Raw genomic sequence first — 23,780 nt, 5'->3', positions numbered from 1 at the left:
GACATACTTAGGAATATTTTTCGGGTGTATTTAAGTAAGTATGTTGTATCGGATACGTAGTACTGTGATCGGGAAGTAAATTACAATTCTTATTATTCTCACCTGGACGAAGTTGAGAAGCAACCAGCCGTTTAAAAAGTACATTATTTACAAGTAGTAAGTATATTTAGCTACTTCGCTCGCAAATTCTAAAACGTAATAAAAAATATCGAATAATTCTTCTGCAAGGTGAGTTATCTTAGTAAAGCAAGGTTGATAAATTGATAATGATATAATTAATTAAAGTAAATGAGTGGAAGTCTTCTTCTCTTACGTCTATAAAAAACGTTTAAGTATAAATGTAAAAAAAGAAGTTTTTAAATCATAAATTTTCAAGTTATGCCATTTTGGTTTCGGTCTCGTAAGGTCAATACGAACAAAGATACGTGAACTTGTGTAATTTTGAGGGGTGCGGTCGGCCCTAATCTAGAATGTCGACATCGTGATTCAATGGAAACTATTACTTTAAAAAACTTTTTGGTAACACCATAAAAAGTATTTGAATTTCCTTCCTTGTTGTCGCATTTATAATATGTATGTACATGTACATCATGAAAGATTATGCTGGATTAGTAGTCACATGTCCAAAAGGTACTATGAGCCAAATATTTTACAGTTACTTAAACAAAAAAATACATTACAAAACTTTAGTCTCTTATTAATACAATCTATAAAATAAATAGGGGTTTAGCTGGTTGATAGCGAGGGTTCTAGAGCAAGGGGGAATATGTTGTCATAAAAAAACGAACACAGGAAAATATATACGTTTAAGTAACAAATAAACTGACTACATATCCTTGTTTCATTGACATAAAATTATGATATATTTTTTAATATATTGTTATGTGTATGTGTATGTATATAGGTTTAATACATTAATTTGTTTAATAGATTTTTTTATAACCGACAAGAAACTCATTTGTAATTATAGGACTTAATACATCGCATTTCCATTTTTCTGATAATTTTTATGATATATTAAAAATAAATATTTGTATTAATTCTAAATTTATTTTAAAGATAAAAAATAATAACTAAATTCTAATGGAACAATTGCTAAAAATTAAAAAAAAGCAACGAAAAATAAAAAGATCTCCCCGGCGGGGAATCGAACCCCGGTCTCCCGCGTGACAGGCGGGGATACTTACCACTATACTACCGAGGACAGTTACTGCTTCAATGAAATAGTGCATAAGTTTTTGTATAACCCAATTTCTATATAACGATTGGTATTCTTGAATAAGTTAACTACGATTTATCAATATTTAATTAATAAAGTAGTACATTATAGGATATAATTTTTACGGTTAATGATAAAATGAAGTTGCTGTGAGAAAAATATTAATTATAATTATATATTATTACCATATTTAGAGGAATAAATCCTCTATTCATATCATCGTAATATAAGTGGATAAGTATTTAATTTAGGTTAGAATATTTTTTTTCTGTTTGTTACTTAATATTAATAAAATAAAAAAAGCGTTGATAAGAAATAAAATACGAAAATACATATATCAATGATGTATCAATTTAAATTAATTTGTTATATTACGTTATCTTAATTTTAAAAATTTGTTTTTATCAAATTCACAAAAGAAGTACTCTATTAAGTATTATCTTCTATACGTTACAACTAAAACCAGGATAATAAATAAAATTAGATTACTAAGTTCACAATGTTGCTCATCTGCCTCCGTGGCGCAATCGGCTAGCGCGTTCGGCTGTTAACCGAAAGGTTGGTGGTTCGAGCCCACCCGGGGGCGGTTTCTTTTGCTATTTTTTTATTTTATTTATAATTTTATAATTATTACTAAAATATAAATAAATAAGTGAAGTATAAAAATTTTTACTTAGCCAATTTTGAAACTAATAACAATACATTATTAAATTATGTTATATATTTATTAACAATCCAAAAAAGAAAAAAAAAACACTTTAAAAATAAAATAATATAAACTTAAAAAAAATTACATTATTCCTTATAATCTGTTTTAAAATTTCAACCATGTTTATCAACCTTCGATAGCTCAGTTGGTAGAGCGGTGGACTGTAGAGTATTATCGTTGTAATCCATAGGTCGCTGGTTCAAATCCGGCTCGAAGGATGCTTTTGTTTTTAATCAATGGTTAGTTAATAAAATATTATAATTTTTTACATTTTTTTTTGTACTTTATTGTATCCAATATCAAGCATTTCATAAGATCTATATAGATATCATTTACTAAATGTGAATTTGATTTAGTCATTGTTATATTTATAAAAATTAAATGAAAAAAAATATTTTTTTTTATTTCGAAGAACGACTTCAAATAAAGATGAGCTTCATAAGTACCAAGTTAAATCGTAATCCCATCAAAAGCATAAATGTAAAAATGAGAGCCAAGTCAAATATTATGATATATACCTTGGTTGTTGTCTTCAACGACAAAAGAAGTGAGATCTAATAAGAAGGTGCCAAGTTAAATAGTCCTTTCTGAAATTTACTTATAACTACATAAAATATCATTTCTTCTTATAACTTGGGATAATGTATTTATCTCTTATGAACAACTCGATAAAAAATTTCTTAAACGATTTAGTCACAACGTCATAAATCCTTATTAGAATCAGTGGTTATTATCATTTTAATTTTTAAATATTACATTTGTAGAAATAATAAGATTTAGAATATAAGCATTAAAAACGGTTTATTAAAAACAAGTGGAAGTGACATAACAAATTGACAGACACCAGGAAAAGTTAAGAGATAACAAAACAAGTAAAGTGCTGGTCTGATGTTTGATTCCAGAAGCTGCCAGAAAATCAGAAAAATCATTATTACAGAACTCTTTTCCGTTGTCACTTCTTAATATTTCCACGAGACTTCTCTGAGCCTCACGATAGGAATTCTAAAAAAAACATATGTATTTGGGCGATTAAAAAAATTTATGACCTACTTTAAAAAAAAAAAAAGATTATTTAAAATCTCGATCAATGATTTAACATAACTCAATATCAAAAGTTATTTATTTATTTTTAAACCCTGTTTATCGAACCATTGGTGTAGGTTATATGTAAAATAGCGTAACTCGAATAATATAAAAATTGCACTCGTTAACTGATCAAATATATAAACACTATATACTGGGTGTAGTCAACTGCCTTGAATTTAATATACGCTTTCCTTTCTAAACGCAAATGCCTTGTGGGAAATAATCCGGCTCATTGGAAACACGCAAAACAGATTCGTTTACGTACATTAAAACGTTTATAGTGTCTCGTTATTCGGTGTTGATTTCTTAATTACAAAATGGCGCTTTGTATTAATTTTAACAGAACGAAGTCGAAGATCCTATCCGACCGGAAAGATGTCAGGCGCACTAACTAACAGAAAACAAACATTATTACTGGTCCGACTTGCAGCACACAGAGCCTTTATTTTTTTATTTAATTGTGTAAATGCTGGTGTTTCTACTGGACTTTACAGCGGCACCGACTTAGTGGAGGTACTAAACGTTGCCTTGAAGTTTGAGGCTTTTCAGGCTCCGAGTGGTCAGTCCTGAGGGAGATCGCACATTGGGTCAGGGCGTATTGGGGAGTGTTTCTGCTCGCAGCAAGAAGTTAAAATCACGACGGTTTGCATGACTAGTAGGACTCGGTTCCTAGGACCTTATTTCAGGGGCAGTCAAAGGTCGAGGTGGTACATATAAGGAGACACAAAATCAAATTTTAAACAGTTACTCAACTTCAGGCTGACTGGCTTCGTACCTAAGTTTAAAAAAAGAATAAATTATTTACAAATATACTAAAAACCGTTAGAATGTTATAAAATAAAATTAATGCCAGCGACCTATCGGTTATACTTTAAGCCATGGAATAAATTTAAATATATCGGGTTATTCACATCTGATGATATTTTTGTATAGCATATTTTAACATATGATTTATTATTATTAATTAGTCTAAAATATTTATGCTTATATCTAAAATATTAGGTATCGTGAATACTAGATATATACATACATATTAAGTGTTATTTTTTATGTTATAGATTGGTGGACGGTTACCACCGCCCAAAGCTATCGGCACTGTAAGAAATATTAACCAACCCTCACCACTAACTAAGATTTTATGTCCCTTGTGACTGTAGTTACACTGGCTCACTCAACCTTCGAACTGAACACTAACATTGACTGCTGCTGTTTGACGGTAGAATATCTGATGAGAGGGTGGATACCCTGACGGGCTTGCACCAAGTGAAGTAACTTATCATTTTTAAATAGTGTTGGAACTATCGTTTAGTAATTGCGAAATTTTTTACTTGCTTAAATATTTTCTATTCATATTGTAATCATTTATAATTATATTTTATAATAAAAAAATAAAGAACTCGAAGTTCCACGCAGAACGAGAGAGTTATATGTGAAACAGTGATAAGGGATATTGACTTTAATATTAAGAAAATTTAAAGAAAACACGCGTCAAAATAGCATATCACTAAAGTCGGCTTGTAACATTTCATGAATGAAGTAAAATTGAGTTATTATATATAGTGTATAGAATAGTGCTGTATACCCAAGAATAGCACAAATGGAGAGCTACAAGTGAAGCCAAATCGCAGTCGCTTCCGCCCGAACTCACTTTTAATTGCATTTTACAAACAGTTGAAATGACATTATGATACAGAAAAATGTTAACTGGGATTGTTTTATATAAGTAGTAGTTTCAGACGTTGAACACTTCAAAACTAGCTGTGTGCTTTCGAATAAGAATAATTCATTGAAAAATATATCATCGTGTTCAATACTTATTAAGGCAATTTTTTTAGGAATTCGTTTTATTAGCTTACTAAAACAATAATAATATGCGCTCACGCTAACGCCGGACCTCGCTTTACGCTGCACTGTGATTGTGTATGGCGGTAGTATATTAATGAGTACGAACATTGTACATGTTTATCGGGAGTATGAACATGTTTATCTGTGTGTGCGTATTGCTTCCGATAGTAATAATAATAAAAAAAACATTGTATTTTTGTTGTGAGAGTGAACTGGCAGAAACGTAAGGAAAAAGCGTTATTCCGACGATCTTCCTTCTCTGTTTTTTTCTCTCTGTCTCTTTTATATTTATTTTCTCTCTTTTTATTATTGACGACCTCCGTGGTTGAGTACTGTGTACACCGGTTTTCATGGGTACGCCACTCCGAGGTCCGGGGTTCGATTTCCGACCAAGTCGATGTAGAAAAAGTTCATTAGTTTTCTATGTTGTCTTGGGTCTGGGTGTTGGTGGTACCGTCATTACTTCTGATTTTCCATAACACAAGTGCTTTAGCTACTTACATCGGGATCAGAGTAATGTATGTGATGTTGTCCAATATTTATTTATTTATATAATTTTATCTAAGCTTATTTTGTTCGTTTTCATTCACATGGGATTTTTAATTACACTTTCATTACTTGTCGTTTAATTATTCTCAAACGTTTTTAAATTGTTTTATTGTGTCTTTTATTTAATACATAATAGTTATATAGCGAAAGCAACTTCGTTCAAACCGGGTTTCCCAAGACAGTTCTCGCTTTTTTTTTCTTATTATAAGTTGTATCTACACAGACTTGTGTCCGTGAAATTTTTTAAACATTTTTTTTTGTTTTGTTTCGCTTCGTTAGTTGCAAGTTTAAATTCTAAAAAAAATCATATATCTACATTTACAATATATAATTTCATCTAAGATTATTCTTTAATAATAATGTTAATCTGTTCTTTTTTTTTTATTAGCATTAGCAGCCTGTAAATGTCCCACTGCTGGGATAAAGGCCTCCTCTCCCTTTGAGGAGAAGGTTTGGACCATATTCCACCACGCTGCTCCAATGCGGGTTGGCGGAATACACATGTGGCAGAATTTCGTTGAAATTAGACACATGCAGGTTTCCTCACGATGTTTTCCTTCACCGCAGAGCACGAGATGAATTATAAACACAAATTAAGCACATGAAAATTCAGTGGTGCCTGCCTGGGTTTGAACCCGAAATCATCGGTTAAGATGCACGCGTTCTAACCACTGGGCCATCTCGGCTCATCTTTTCTTTATATTTGTGTTATATGTGGGGGGGATGAGAAATAGACCATCTGGTTGTAAGCGATATTCTCAACAGAATAACCAAATAGATTTGAACCAAAAACCCTCAGATTCTGCAGATGTTCCTATAAACCTTTAGATTAAGAAGGCAATAAGATAGTATTAAGTTTTTTTAAGGAGTTACTAATATTTATACCATAGCCTTTAATGTATTTTTATTTATATGAGTAATATTTTGGTGTGGGGAGGGACCATTTACAAGGTTCAAAATAGAACCATTATTACTTTTACGTTACGTACGTTAATTCTAAAATAATTCCCAATTTATTTGAAAAGGAACTTTTATCATCGTATCGTCTCAAATAAACCTCATGATTACTCAACTCGATACTCATATTTAGCACTATTCTGGTCGGAATTGCGTAAACAGCCCGCAAGCGTCGGATATGTCGTGGTGTGCTTTACCGGATATCTTACGTGTTAACTGTCGCTATCACGGATCGTATATAGTCAAAGACATTACAGAATAGCAATAGTAATTGAAAGGGTCAAAAGTAATTGTCACTGTCACAAAATTTATCTCACAAATAAAGCAACTATAATAATAAATATTTTAACAGTTACAAAAAATCGTATTAGGAGACAATCGCTCCTAAAAAAAGGGCTGAATCCACGTGACAGCTGCGACGTGTACAAATGTTACCAGTCTACAGAATATCGCTTATTATTATATATAGACATTATATATATTTTTGAAATATTATGAAAAAATCTATTTTTATTAGAAAGATTTTCTAATTCATTTCGTCGTCAATATTTTTAAATCGATACAAAAAGCTTAAAAAATGGTAGATATTAAACAATAATCGATTATGAGCTTGTCTGCCAAACTAGTAACAAACTCAGTACATTCTGTAGTACTCCTTTGCCTCTCCACTTTCCTTGATACCAGATCAGCTTTATGACAACGAATTCAATATTTTAATTCCTAAATTTGAGTTTACTAAAACTCGTTGTCAGTTAAAATTGTCTTTCTGAAGTTTTTATTCACTACTGTAAAGATGTACATTCGAAACAAATACCGTTCCTGGCAGCTGATCTCGAAAACATGTGCATATGATCTAAGAGAAATCAGGCTTAGAGCTCATTACGTGTTTTTAGGTTTGCTTTTGAGAATTTCTCATCACAAATCCCCAAACACTTGGCTCCAATCTGTATTTGTAAACAGTATCTTGGAGTCTGCAGCCTTATAAACTTGTGTCAAGACCAAAGAAGTTAGGCAACATTTTAGCATATTGACCCAAGGTTGGTGGCGTATTGGCTATTTAAGGATTGGTTAATATTTCTTACATTACCGGTGTACGGCGGTGGGAAGCACTTAACATCAAGTAGCCGAGTTCAGTCAAAGCGAACACGCGTGCAAAAGGTAGTGAATATTTTATTTCTGCGATAGGGCAATGTCTATCTTACCCAACTCATAAGAAGCAAGGTCATGTGTTAACGTTACAGTTTCGTGTCGTAATTACAAACATTTTTATTTGCATACGCAAAACGTAAATACGCTGACCCGTATTCGTCTTTCGTTCGAGTTTTATTTGAAGTAGGTATATTTCAGTTAAGATTATATTAATTGTTCATTTGATTATTTCCGATTTTGTAATTGTAATTTCGAAGATTTGAAAATGGAACATTTTAAAATATAGCTTTATGTTAGCGATACACGCGTCATAATATATCAAATTATATTGGAAAATACTGAATATATCAAGTGAAAAATAAATAGTAATCACGTTTGAATATGTCGACTCTAAGCGTTAGTACCTTGTCCTAAATAGTAAAAAATAAATAAAATATCAATCCAGTTGCGACTTCTACTTGATATAAATTGCTATCAAACCAACTGTTGCATTAATTATTATTTACCGTAACGTAACAATTTAGTTTATTTTGACTGGCTTAATTAGATATATTTTAATGAATGACAACGCATAATACCAACAGCACCTCACCTTTAAAAAAAAAGGCGTCCTGTATGGGATTTCGATTTACAACTGGGTCGCAAATTGTTTATTTCTGCTCTGAGATTCTATCGAAGATAAAGCACCTTTAATTTTACATAACACACAAAATAGAAATATCCTTATATTTTTGTACAATGTGCGACAACTATAAAAATGTACGATAAGTTATTTTTTAACAAAAAAAGATGCAATAACAGAGACGGGCAGATATTGTTTAATATACAATAATAAAAAAAAAAACATACAGATACATAAAAAAATATTCATACTTATAACATATATATATATATATATATAAATATATGTATGTAAAAGATGTTAGAGTGAAAATGCGTAGCGTAGCTACTCGTTCCTATATAATAATATTAAATACTAAAACCTCCGCAATATATACCTGCACCTTCTGGTATAACTTTTTTTATATATATATATATATTATTGTAGTATTTAGATTATTCATGTCTCCTTATTATTAGTATAGACATAGCCGGATTAATCGTTTGGCAGTGTAGGCAACTGGATAGTCAGTCTAAAAGACTAGTCTATAGAGACTAGGGGTCCCTAGGCAGACCTAAATTGAGAAATATTGAGTTAAAATTCAGAAATATTTCTCCAATATGAATAGGATTATGCATTGCCTAGAGCCCCGGCTTAATCAACCTTTTATATAGAAGATCTCATCTTAAGCATAACAAGTACTCTGGTGCTAGCAGTGCTCCAGTGACACCTGTCCCCAAGAAAAAGATACCTATTTAATTAGTAAGTTTCCCCAATACGCGGCATGAATTTTTGCACCCTCTGGAACCTGAACAAAGACGGGGCTGATAGAAGAGATATTGATAAATTTAGAAGTTTTCCAATTGACGCCACGATATCCTTAATAATATACGTATATTATGGATTAAAATACTTAATTAACTCAGAATGTTAAGTACTGAAACAAACATGTCATCTGCACTAATCATTTGACATGACGAAATCATAATTACATCATGTATTACAACTAACGCTCCGTGATTCTAAATTATAGGTACGTCGGCTACGTATAATTCAGAATATTAATCGTTCTATTAATATTTTAGTCGCTGAGAAACAATTCATAATCATATTATTATGAAGACTATAAATTAATTTTAATATAAAACGTAGATGCGGATCTATGGTTTTTGTGTTATGATTCGTTATTTCCTAAAGAGATAAGGCACGTAATTCCCCGAAATTTGTAAAAAATTGCTTTAATTTAAAGTTATAATCGTCTTTTATGAGTAAATGTTGTGGTTGGCTGGTTATTAATTGAGATTAGTATAGTAAAAGGTAAAGATGGCCGTTTATATCCCACAGCTGGGCTATATCCTAGTTTGGATAAGGTTAGGAGCTTATTGTATTACGCTGCTCAAATGAGTCTACACGTCAAATGAATGTTTTTTATTCAAAACATGCAATCTGGATGATGTGTACCAGCACCACCAATCACAAGATAGATTATAAATACAAATTAAGATATGAATATAAGGATATTATAATTCTGGTGTACTAACCCTGGTAAAAAGAAACTGAGCCGCCTCGACTCGACATCGAACAACAAAAATGACATTTTGACATAAAAAATATCTCAGAACCAGATAAATGAGCGAAAAATAAAGAGAAATTACTCTCATCTTGTATTTACTTAATAAATCTTTTAAGACAATGCAAGACATGCTAAGAAAATGTACGAATGCATTGTAAATATATTTCCCTGAAGCTATTTATTGTCGTTCAATGTATACGTTAACATCTCGTGCGTGATCCGATTTACTATCATTGTATAATAACAGCATAATTCATATTAAAAAAATACGATATACATTGCTCGTTTCGCTTGTAAAATTATTATCTATCCAACGGATACTCAGTAATAGTAAGTTTGCTTATTAAAGTTTTCGAAATTCGAATGTCAGAGAACGGGTTCAGTCGCGACCTGCGTTGACCGATGCGCAAAGAACTTGCCGCGAACGATTCGTCGATCAGTCGACGTTTCGTACGGAACGCGACTGCACGCGCCCGAATTCATTCACAACCGTTCATTCAAAATCCGAACGGTCTTTCAAAAAACGAAGTGACCAGTTGTGCTTAAAAAATATTAAAACGGATTTTTTTATTTGAAATTCTGCGTATTGTCGTCTCCTTTACGGTAAGTGAAAATTGATAAAATATTAACACGATATTGCGTGCAATTATTGCGTATAATAAAAAGTTTCGTTTTCTTACGTATCACGATTATTTATTAATTGATTATATTTTAAAACGATAGAATTGTTCATTTTTCTTAAAAAAAAAATTAAACACAAGGCTGCTCGTAATAGTACTTATGTCTTAATCTAATTTAAAAAAATCATTACTTTTTATTCTGTGTATTATTTAGATATATACATATATGTACAAATATGAAATAAATGCTGCATTCTTGCCACCATTCCACGCGGTTAAGATTTATACAGTAACTATTTATAATTCCTATTTGTGCATACTACATACATACGTACAAAATGTATAATCACAATAATATATATCTATATATACAAATATATATTATAACATATTAAAATATTGAGAGCACTAAAATGAATTGCGGAAAACATTAAAAATCTTTCACGGAATACGGAACAGACATTAAAGCAATTTAATTGGTTAGTTAATATATTAGTATTAAGTATAGTTTGAGAAATCATTAGCAAAATAAAAATCAAATATAAAATAAATTAATTAAAATTTTATAAATATTACGAGGTTGTCGATGAATTAATTAAAATTAATTTATTTAAATACATTTGAGTAAATATACAGGACTCTAAATATTTATGAAATGTTCTTATAAATTGACATTCCCTTATTATATATACATATAGATATTATTTAATACTTTAATGTTTCAATTTATCTTATTTCGTTTGAAATACTGGATACAGTTAGGTGGTACTACAACTCTGGTGGTGATCTGATCCTGGTACATACACGTACACAAAAATAAAAAACAGTAAAAAAATCATTGAATCCCACTAGATTCAAAAATATAACAGCGAGTTGTTTATTATTGAACGTATACATTTGTAGTATTATAATGTACAATTTATGCTTAATATTTAAATACTAATAAAGTTTTTTTTTAATATAATTTAAATAAAAAATGAAAAGGAAATAAATTATAGAGCCTTGTCGATTTATATATATTACATTATATTGCTCGTGTAACTAATATTATGTGCGATATAAAAGATATCAACGCTACACGCATACTCGTTACCTAACAGTCGCACGAGTTGCCGCTACTTGTGATTGTATTTTAGTTAAAGTGTTAAATAATTACATATATATTTATGTAACTTAGATATTTGCCGGCTTCTAGGTCTTAATTTAAATTAAATAATATTTTTAATTCTAATTATATATATACAAAAGTAATTTGTACATTATTTAATTTGTTATGTAACTCGTTTGAGTGATACACAATGTTTTGCGTTTGTAATCATTGTTAAATTAATCAAGAATTTAATCAAATATTCTAAATTACGTTTATTTTTTTAGTTTAATCGTAAGAGTTTTCAGAAATACAGGGAATTCCATGTTTATTAGACAATCAGTAAACGTATGCTTTATACAAAAACACAAAAATAAATTAAACGAAAGTAGGTATTTTGGTACATTTGACTTTATTATTTAAACTACAATGTATTTATAAATAAAATTAGGTTTTATATGTAGCTTAGACTTATTGACGTCCGCCCGTCATAATCATTATCGAAATTGGTAATAATATCTGCAATTAAATATTACCTTAAGACTTGTATCTGTCTGATTATTGTACGACATTTCAATAAACGTTTAATGAAAAAAATACGCGAGACGTTCGATGGGATCGGGTCGCTTTATTGATTGTTAGCTTATATACAAACGTTGATATAGACTATCAACGCACTGTCTGAGCTGGAGTTTGGAAAATAGGCTCATATCAAAGGGAAAGTATCTGAATGTTTTTGGGTAAATTTATAAGAATTTTAACTAATGTATTGATATAGCGTACTCTACGCGTAGGGGACATAAGTATTTGATTAAAAGCACAGCAGGTACAGACGGATTATGATTCTTTTCTAAGTAATTAACTGAGCAGTATACACGTGCCAAAATTTTACCTGACTGTTATGATAATTCAATTCCTACAATATACAGAGCAGTATATTTTATAATATAACAAATATATCAGTGTTTACGCTGCTTCACTACTCAAATATATATTGTAAGTTTTGTTTATATATAGCTCTTTTTATTTCATTCAAAGCTGTTTTTTTTATTAATTTGAAATAAGAATAATAACGAATCAAAATCGAATATATTGTTGCGTTTATATTTGATGTCATTTTGTTTAGTTTATTGAAACATTTAGTTTAAAATATGCATTAATTATAATACTCTATTATATATAATACTTTATGTTTAGGATTAGCAAAAAATTAATAACAAATTTACATATCAAGTTTTATAACGAAATTGTGTCACACAAGGTTGACCTTGTTGTATTCAGAACTTCATTTAATACATATTATGTATCTATTGTGAAGCAGAAGTTCTAATCTTTCGTTTAAAGTATAATGGTCGCAGTCAGTTCAATAATAGCGCCGTCTCTAGGTACTGTAAAATATGCCGCCCGAGTATCGTAATTTTAAATATTATAGAAAGTAGATACACAATTATAAATAAAATATAATTCCTCATTCATAGTAGAAAGTATATTATATTTTTTTAATTATTATTTGGACTGTGATTTTTTCTTCTCGTCCTCCAAATCTTCCTTTGTTTTTTTTTAATTACAAGTTAAGCCCTGCCTTTAATCATCCGTCAAATAAAAAACATGTATGTGTATATTTAATACAATGTATTAACATTGTATTAAATATTCTGTTATGAAAATAAAAACAATATTTTGACATTCAATAATAGTTTAGAAACTATTAAAGAAGCGCAGGTTGAATAACATTATAAAGTTCTATGTAATTTATAATCTGTGCAACGCGGGAAAATGTAAAAAAACGGTTATTGTCGACGGTAGATTTCTTTGAATACAATTAATTCCATTTACAGAAATCAGATCATTTGAATAACAGAACTGGGAAAATTCATACAAGCGATGCATTTATTTATAAATTGTTGTTTATGCTTAGATTATAATTTAAAGTTTTAATTGTTATATGAATCAGCTGTGTTTAGTCTATCTCATAAAAGTAAGGACAATATAATTTTGGCAATTTTTCTGTAGATACATATTATGTTATTTGATACAGTCGCCAATGATAGTCGCAAATAATTACAATTAACATTTAAATTTATAAGTAAGTTATATATACTTGTCTACTACGGTTAAGGTACATCGTTAAGTTATTATGCGTGCAGATTTTATTATATATTTGGTGGTAGGACCTTGTGCAAGCCCACCTTTGTAGGTACCACCCACTCATCGTACTAAATATACATCGCAAAATAGTAATTGTTAGTACTGTTGTATTATTTTGATAAGTATTATCTACATAAATAAATCAATTAGGAGAAGTATTTTTGTATCGCCCAAAGTAAAAACTACGTAACCCAATGTGCATAACAATTTATATCAGCTAAGATATTGCACTAAAGTTTTTAAAATATGGGACCAAACGTATATATATATACCATGTACTTATAAACGAAATTTATATCATATAATAAATATATTTAAAAAAATGTATTTAAAGTCAGTGTGGGTCACGTCTTCCAGGAAGACGACTAGAAGTCTAGCGATGAACTGCTGATATTCAGTAATAATATAAAATATAAAACGCCAAAATGTATTAAAGAAAACAATTTGCCTCTATAGATGCATCTATTTCAGGTGACTATAAGAAGTAGTAGTAGTAATGTTTTGCAGTTCTACCCGCTAAAATTATTTTGTAAGGTCCGTGATCGCGTTATATTGAAATTAAGAATAATATTTATAGATGTAGTACAAAAATTTGGAGGTAAAAATACCAAGAAAAGTAATTTTTTAGTGACAGTCTTGGTCAAAAGTCATTTAAGTATGTCGTTAACCTTCCAAATCTTAATAAAGGTTTCAACATTAAAACCTCCTTTGTACGCAAAAATTTCGCTTACCTTCAACACGTTCGGTTTCTTTAAATTATTTCCTTTGACACAGTACGTATATATTAACATGTTAATGAATCATTGACGGTTCGGTTTGAATACACAGTATTGTGTACTTGGTAATGAATGCATGTTTAGGGTACATTTTTAATCAGTTTTTCGTATGCGTGCTATGTAGAACTTTCTAAATATGCTTACGGAAGCGGATGACCGGAATTGCTTGTTGTACAATCATTGGAGTAATCGTTAAATTTTCTTTGCAAATTTATATTAAAGTGGGCGCGATGAAAGTGTTTTTTTTGTGCAACGTTCATAAGTAACGTTTTAGTGACTCTTTTCTGGTGCAATGAATGTGTTTTAATCAATAAAAAATATATTTACCAATTTCGAAGCACACTCATTTTTCGATTTTTGAAATAATTCAAATAATTTGTAAATGTCAATGTCCTTTGCGTGTTGCCATTAACAAGAGAAAAATAGTGATTCATTAAAATTTAATACAGGTAAAAGATTGGTGTTAAATTTCACATGTAATTTAAAATCGTATGGTACAATAACACTAAAAGATGTAGTTATATATCTTCGCAAAAATCACCGCGTGGATTGGTAGCGTGTTTATTTTTAATTAAGAACATTGCTTTTAACTGTTTTAGTAATAATGTTTGATGAACAATTTCAACTTCTAAGTCAATAGCCGACTAGCGATTCGCTCCGGCTTCATACGGGTGCAATTTATTAAATAAGATAGATATATTATAAATATAATTTATAAAGCATACATATAAAGCATTCAGGAATAGTATTGATTTCTAACAGTGTTTTTTTTTTATAATTGTATCAATTGTTCCAATGTTTACATATACACAAACAAACCGATTTTACCAATTTATGATATAAGCTTACACTCCTCGTCAGTCTACATCCCGAATAAACGGTGGCTTTACATAACTCTACGCTGGTAGAGCCTTCATAAATAAACTTGATATCATTTGAATATTATTAAACAATGCATCGTATTGTATAAATAAAAAGAAAGTACAAACAACCGTATTAAGAACCTAATTTAAAAAAAGGTTTTGGCTGTGATGTTAATCTTAACGAGGCCTTGTTACGTGTTGTATTTTGTTAAAGTTTTAAAGTCACTGATAAAAACATTCTCGTTGAAATTCCTTAAAGTTTGACACGTATTTTAAATACATATATACAAATAATTGATCGTGGCTTCGCTTGTGTTTTTGGGGTCGAGAGGTTATGCATAAAACAGCCTATGTCCCTTCTCGTCTTTGGTTCAGTATAGCCGTGAAAGAACAACAAACAGACAGACAGAAAGATGGAGTTATTTTTGAATTTGTAATTTTAATATAGATATTATAAGCGTTTATTTCGGATTAGGCGTCGCGATTTTCCTAAAAGGGACTGTGAGCTGAATACTTATCAGTTACTTAAACGAAAAGTCCTGTACGAAAGTTCTCTAGACAGAGTTACTTTCGCATTTATAATATTAGTATAAATAATAATAACTATTAATATCTTCAGGTACCTTTTGGTCGATTTTCCTTTTTTTTTATGGCATTGATGGTAAGTGGTCACCACCGCCCAGATAAAACACCTTTAGACAAAGGCACCTTTGCGCCACCAACCTTGGGAACTAAGATGTTATGTCCGTGGTGCCTCAGATTACACTGGCTCACTCACTCTTCTAACCGGAACACAGCAATACAGAGTACTGTTAATTGTCGGTAGAATATCTGATGAGTGGGTAGTACCTACCCAGACGGGCTTGCACAAAGCCCTACCACCATGTACATTTGTTATTTCGTTCGTATATTTTCTCACAAGTGCAACCTTTATACGGTCGATATAATTAAGAGTGTCGTATTACATTGTCACCGCAATTTACTAATCAAGAGCTGTAATTAATACTTTACGGTAATATCCTTGAGGTGTCGTTTTATTTGATATTTTATTTGAAATGTCCTTTTGACCGTTTCCGGTCACAACGATCATTCTTTTTAGAGCTTAATCTTTTGCCGGTTCTTCTAAGGTAAGGGACCGGTTTCCGAGCCGGTGGTAGTGTTTAATTTGACGATTGATAAGTAAGTGTAATGTTTCTATATTGAATGAAAGGAACTTGATTTGGTTTAATTGCCCATTTACTTGTTTGTTTAACGTCATTTGATTTTACTATATTTTTTAATTAAAAAGTAAAATCAAGTTAGCCACTGTAACCACAGGCACAAGTGACATAATATCTTAGTTCCCAAGGCTGTTAGCGCATTGATGATCAAGGAATAATTAAAGTTTCTTACGGTGCCAATGTCTACGGGCGGTGGTGCCCACTTACCATCAGGTTGCCCCTGTGCCCGTCCACCTACCTATTACATAGAAAATAAACTATGCTCTGAATGATACTTTCGAATACTATATAATTATCATAATTAATATTATTCAATAAACTAATAATAATAAACAGCTTTATTGCACACAGAAAATAAACAAAATACAAGAAAAAAGCTTAAAATTAAAAATCACTACAAAAGTATGCAAAGGGCGGCCTTATCACTAAGTAGTGATCTCTTCCAGGCAACCCTACTGAAAGAGACTTACAAGAGAAAACATAGTGGGCTAGTGCATTAACAAATTAAAAGTAAATATACATACACACAAAATAGAATAGGCAATACAACAGATAGGTGCGAGCATATTTAGCTGCTTTTAATTAAAATTAAAGTCATATTTAATCGAATCATAGCGTGCGATACAAAGTAAAGGGCTGTGTGAACTTAATCTTACTAATATTACCTTTAAATGTGAGTTCGGTGTTTTGATATTTGTTGCTCAATCGAGTTTTATTGGCTGGACGAATTATTACGAAAGACAGAACGTTATAAGTCCATTCTGTCGTAGAATAGGGCGTAAGATGCTGATTTATTGAGTTCTTTATTATAATTCACTTGCCAAAACATATTATATGCAAACCGAGACGGCCGAGCGGTTAAGACGGCTACATTTTTACTGATGATTGCAAGTTTAGCGCCGGTAAGCACAAGTACCATTTGGTTGTGTTTATAATTGATCTAGTGTTCGGCCGTGAAGGAAAACATCGCGAGGAAACCTGCATCTGTCTTATTCTACTACATTCTGTTATATTTGTATCTCTTGATCCGCATTGGAGCACTTTGAAAGAAATAAGCCTTCTCCACAAAGTTAGAGGAGGCCCTAGCCCAGCAGTGGGAAAACATAATATTACATACCTGACAGAAGTAAACATAATGGAATTAACCGAATCAACATGCCATATCTCACCAGGCAGACTATCTAGGTAATCCATGATCCATCCAGATGTCCAGTGGTAGTCAATTTCCATCAGGTGAACTTCCACATAATTGGTCCTATAAATTAAAAAAAAAAAAATAACTAAATAAATAAACTCAATAAATTATATAATATATATAGTATAACTAATATAATTATCTATTATTTTTATAATAAACTAATTATAAATGTTCTGTTTTAATAAACGTGACGATGTAAGAGCGTGCAATTATTTATCTTTAAACATATTATTTAACAAGACAGCGTTCGTTTTCATCAACAGTTAACATCTACTATTTTATATCAATACTAGATGAAAATCCGGCTCCGCTCGGGTAAACTAAATAGAACTAAATAATTACGGTTTATTAATATATAACTTTTTCATAAACTTTGTGATTACCAAACATATATAACATCACCCGTAAACGTCAAACATGGCCGCCTGTTGAACTGTCATGTCATTCGAATTATACGATTATACGAATTTTGCGGGTATATAATGTTGTCGACTAAAATATCATTATTTTTTAACGATCTATAATTGTGGGCAGAAACTTATTGTCTATCGTAGACCTGCACGAAATTATAAATATAGATAAAGGTATTAATTATTGTGGCTGAATAAGTATTTCTAACGTTCCTCATTATTAAAGTTGACATTACAAATAGAAAATTTGCGCTTCAAAACGAATTAATTTCAAACTTTACTCTAATAACACACGAATTATAATAAACTAAATTTTATTTTTCCGGCTATAATTTTATCTTTTACTGCAGTTTATTTTTAATTTTTTTTTTTATGATTAATGGAGAATCGAGGCTTTCTTTTAGATTAGTCTAAAAAGGTTGCATAAATTATCAAAAAATAAATAATTCGAAAGTTATCCAGAACTTTGATGCAGTTTATGAGTCCGCCAGTGTATTAACAACAACTACGAACAAAACTTATTAAATAATATCAGTTTGGTTTCAGTATTTGTTTGTTCGGGAGAAAGTGTTTCTAATGTATCGAAATGAATGAAACTGGTAAGAAAGTTAGAATAAATCATTGTTATCTGATTTAAAATACTACGTCAACTATTGGTTTAACAAGTACAATGACTCTACAAATATCTTTAATTAAACGCAACTAAAATAGCCACTTATTAAGCCAAGTAATCATGTGTGAAATTGTATTGCAAGTGTTTCGTTTATTTCGTTTAAATATCAACTTAAATGTTCTAATCATAAGGTACATTATGTATACCCCGAAAACTTTTCATTGAATAAATATTCATGTTAACAAAGCGGATGTACGGGAATTGTTTTGTTGCAATTTAGTCCTTAATGCGAACATAATTAGATTTAAGCAATTTAACAATAAATGAAACTTATTATAAAGTTGAAAAATTATGTTGTCAATGTTTATGCAACGATATACAAGTCACAAGACTGATGATTTCGATCACACTTTTAACTATCACTTTGCGCTTACTCGAGCAAACCGTTTGCGCAGATATGTGATTTTGTAGTCTTTAAAACAAATTCGCCCACCAACAAGTTCAAATTATATTATCTTTGGGGTGGTTTTCAGTTTAAGCGGTTACTACTCTAAAATACATAGTGTAGTAATAGTAAATTACAGTATATTAGTACATATACTTACATATATTATGATATTTTGTACCTACTATTATGTATAAACAAAATTAATAATACACAGAACATAATTGGTATTGTTTTTTTACCTTAATGACAAATCCAAATTTGAGTATTTGTGATACAGTCGTGGATTGCGCGCCAACTTGGAAAATGGTATAAAAAGTCGCAACATTTGATTTTAGTCAGTCATACGCCGAAATGTCTTTGTATTAAGCCATTCAGGTTACAATCGCTTGTCGCGTTATTTTGAGCAGCTGCGGTAAATGGCCCTCGTATATATTACCGATACATTTAGTTATTATCTTTACGAATATAATTGCGCAAACGACAATTTCCATCAAACTATTTAGTCTATGAAGCCAGGTGTAGTTTAACTTTCACATTTTTTTTTCTTAACGTTATTTAAATAGCAATCTCATTGTCAATGCATATCTTTGATCTTTTTTTTTTTAATTTGTAGTCACGTGTTTATACGTCAGATATGACTTGGTATTTTATTTAAAAAAGAAATATTATGTGCAAAATATAAGTTAACCATAGTGCTCAGTTTTCAATTATTGTTAATAGTAATCCTTATTGTATATAAATGTATCGTGTTTGGTTAACTGCTTGATTTTTATATGATTTTTCTTTATTAATATTATTAGTTTTAATCCTAGATGTATTTGTGTAGTCATTTAGTTCTTTATTGTTGTTGTTGGCTTTGGACTACTATTTACTACTAGTACACTATATTACTCTACTTATTACTATACTTTTAGAGGTTCGTGCGTCTGTATGAAGTATGTTTTATATTTCTTAAATAATTGTCAATTATTTGGGTGTAGGTGACCATGTTCCATCAAGTGGGTAAATAGTATCTAAGAAAATCAAATCAAATCAAAATACTCTTTATTGTACACCAGTAAACATAAAGTTGAATCACATTTAAGAAAGATGCACAAGAGGCGGCCTTGTCGCTAAACAGCGATCTCTTCCAGGCAACCTTAGGGTAGAGGAAAGAAACAGATATAGAAAGAGCAATAATAAAATATGTCTGTGGCATATAATGTTTTATTTTAAATATAGAATAGGAACGTAGATTATTAATCATATTAAGCAAAACATTATAACGGCCTTGTAACAACTTAAAACAATTAATTTGTAAGCCGTCTCTGACGGTGGGCGTCTGTCGGGAACCTTTGAATAATTATTGAGAACAGAACAATGTGATGTAATGTATGTGTTTCGCAGTCATGTTATTATTTTGAAGTTACGTAGTAATGTAAAGCACCTGTCATTGGTTGAATTATCTTAGATAATATTATAAAGTACATGAAAACCGGGCTTCGCTACGGTAAAATAAATAATATAATAAATAATAAAATTAAGCAAATACGTTTTATCATTATTTAATAATTTATTGTGAATAAGTTTCAATTGGGTCAATCGTACCCTTATATGAAATTATTATTTGGAACACACTTACTGAACGCACCCGTAAACGTCAAACATGGCCGCCCGTTGAACTTCATGTCATTGAATTTCATGGATTTGGTTTCGAAATATCTCGATTATACGTATATAAGTTGACAACTAAAAAAAAATCATTATTTTTAACGATCTATAATTACGGATATTTTTTGATAGCACTGCACGTACTCTTTAATATAGAAGATGATGTGACATACTTCGATAAAATAAGATAAAAAATAAAAATAACGTCAACCTCAATGCATCGTGACATTTAAAATATTTATATTCCAAAACATAAATATTTTCTATATAGTATTATACAGGTGATCTATAGTGACGTCAATGCAAGACTGCGGACTCTGGTTATATATTTAGACCCTAAAACGGAATAGAAATATTTTATTCATAATATTTTATGAAAGCTAATTTAATTGCTAAATAATCAAGCAACAGTAATCAATGGGATCGCGGAATCAACAATCAATCAAAAGCGCCGACCATAACTGTCTGATTAAGTGAAACAATTACTATTATTATAGAAATAATAATTTGCAGTTGTATGGCGTGTATAGCAGTAGCTTTACGTGAGAGCCATTGTAGTTCCTAGCTGTTTCAACATTAATCTAAATTAAAAAATATATATAATTCATCGATTAATTTTTAAAGAAAGGAATATATTCTTACTATATACTATTCTATATATACTTTTCTGATCACTCTTTAATCAAATTGAAATTTTATTAGAATTATACTGTAATCTTAAAATATACAGTTATAGATACGGCTATCATTATATCCTAATTAAAGGATTATAAAACCAGCTAACAATTATGTTGTAAAAACAGTAATTAATAAAATCTAGGTTAGAATAACAAACGATTTAAATGGAAAAAAAAACAAAGAAAATAACTAGCAAGGCAAAATAATTGAAGAAGCTAATCAGCTGAATTATTAAAATATTTCTAAATGAGAAATGTGTTTTAATGAAAACGTTTTTTTTTTTTTTAAGTTGATCTGACATTTTTTGCAATGGTGCATCGGTATTCGGATCACTTAATAATTTTAGTCTGAATTGAGTACTGAGTATTAAAATTACAAATATACTTACAGTAGTATTTCAGAATAAATATTGTGTATAAGCAAACAATGACAAAAGATTTTTATGTTTACATAATCATTACAAAAATATCGTAAAATTATTAAACTTTAATAAATAAATATTAAGTATCAATAGATGATACCTACCTAATATTTGCGGCCAGCGATTGTTTGTCATGATTTTTGAAATTTTAGTTTTCGTTACTGATAAGACTGGTTTGACAATTACCTACAAAAAAAAAAACCATTGACATAACAAAACAGAAGATGCCACTAAATTTATTTTTCTTGGCCTATTTGAGTATAGATATTTTAAAAAGTAAAATATATCCTTTCTTATGAAATAATCGACTCTTCATTGATATTATATTAAAACATCCAAGCACACAAACTACCACACATAATATTAGTAAGAAGTTCGTTTTACGGTCAAATGTCAAGTCATTACATTGTAAAGCAAATAAAATTCGATATTACATTATTATGGTCATCGTTAAAATATAATAAATATATTATAATGATGTAAAATTGGAAAGGCGACTTTACATCATATTTGATAAACGCGCAATGTCTATTATACATTATATATATATATAAGTTATAATGTATATTATATATTTACAATTTGGCCAATTCAATGAAAAATAAATGTTTTTATATAATTAATAATTTAAAAAAAAAGCATTTTTTTAATTAATTAATGATACACGTTTAAGGCTTTATTTTAGTTTAGTTTAATGAAATGGATAAAATATCGCGTTGTGTGTGTTGTCACATGCACTCAGGAGAAAAAATAAACATTGAAAGCCGTGATGACCAAATGGTAACAATGTGAAACGTGAATCTTAATCGATGACTCTGAATTCAATCTCGGGCAATCACTTTATTAATGTGCATAATTTGTATTTATGTGTAAAGAAAAACGTCGTGAGGAAACCTGCACGTGCTCCCGGCACGTTGATGCAACACAGAGTAACCTTCTCCCCAAAAAAAGATGGGAAAATCTGCGCCATTACAATTTTCTAAGTATTTTGATAACACTTATGAATATTACTGAGACCAAAGTATCCGTAATTTTTTTTGCTGTGCAATTACGATATAAAATTGTGAATAGGTATTAATGAACAACATAAAAATAATTTAGATTTGTTTTTGAAAATACGTTATTTTCGTCCGAATTATTGTTATTCTGATATAATGTTATGCTAAGCTAAGCATGTAGGTTTTATATAATTATATAACAAAAGCAAAGTTTTTTTTAGTTAAAAAATATGTACACGTTATTATAACGATAGTTATGTAAAAAGTTTTTATATATTATTACGAAATCCCTACTATTATAAATGCGAAAGTGTATTTCATAGTTTATCTATCTTTGCATTAAAAGATCAACGTAAGTTTTTGCATAGAGAAAGTTTATAGGATAGAATTACATACTTATTCAAAAGATCTGCGCAGGATCAGAGCCGCTGGCACGGTACTTATCAAATAAAGGGCCTTAATTATAGTCTAATCCAATCGAAAAAGATATATTTACGTATTCCATGCAATTTGCTATATTGTGCACTACTAACAGTTCTTGACAAATATATTTATATTTTATAGTACAACACCGTATTATATTCCCCGAAACTACTTATATCGACTTTAATTTTACTTCCAAAGTTCCGATAACAGTTTCGTCGACGTTCAAAACGTAATATTTTCGCAAATCCTTTATTAATAAATATCATTATTCAAGTTTTCGAAGTGATATTGTGTCAATTCGATGTCAAATTTTGCTTTTGTCCTCTTGTCGTTGGAATAGACTATAGTTAGGTCTCTCTGCATGTAAATGTCATACATACATAGTATTTTTTTATTTTATTTGGGGCGGTATTGTAAGTCTAAAACAGAATGTATCGTATTTTTAATGCTGTTTACAAGATGTAAAAAAAATGACCGAATGTGGATCACATATGATCGTTAGTAATTACGGATTATATTGTAAATGTATAATGCGA

The 23,780-nt window shown here is 30.1% G+C and overlaps 1 protein-coding gene and 3 non-coding genes across 4 annotated transcripts in view; 3 read left to right on the top strand and 1 right to left on the bottom strand.

Moving 5' to 3' along the window:
- Window positions 1–1,132: 1,132 nt before the first annotated feature.
- Trnad-guc lies at window positions 1,133–1,204 on the bottom strand. The gene has a single exon. It is a non-coding gene; the product is annotated as a tRNA-Asp (tRNA).
- Window positions 1,205–1,731: 527 nt separating this feature from the next.
- On the top strand, window positions 1,732–1,805 carry Trnan-guu. The gene has a single exon. It is a non-coding gene; the product is annotated as a tRNA-Asn (tRNA).
- Window positions 1,806–2,058: 253 nt separating this feature from the next.
- Window positions 2,059–2,146, top strand: Trnay-gua. The gene is given in 2 exon segments: window positions 2,059–2,095; window positions 2,111–2,146. It is a non-coding gene; the product is annotated as a tRNA-Tyr (tRNA).
- A 7,994-nt stretch (window positions 2,147–10,140) lies between these two features.
- LOC125072376 (alpha-N-acetylgalactosaminidase) overlaps window positions 10,141–23,780 on the top strand; it is a 70,116-nt gene continuing 56,476 nt past the window's right edge. The window contains exon 1 of the mRNA XM_047682995.1: window positions 10,141–10,291. The gene's annotated coding sequence lies outside the window, so the exon portion shown is untranslated. The remainder of the gene's footprint in view (window positions 10,292–23,780) is intronic.

The sequence above is a fragment of the Vanessa atalanta genome, chromosome 21 (assembly GCF_905147765.1).
Source record: "Vanessa atalanta chromosome 21, ilVanAtal1.2, whole genome shotgun sequence".
NCBI lineage: Eukaryota > Metazoa > Arthropoda > Insecta > Lepidoptera > Nymphalidae > Vanessa > Vanessa atalanta.
This window is presented reverse-complemented; position numbering and strand designations above follow the sequence as displayed.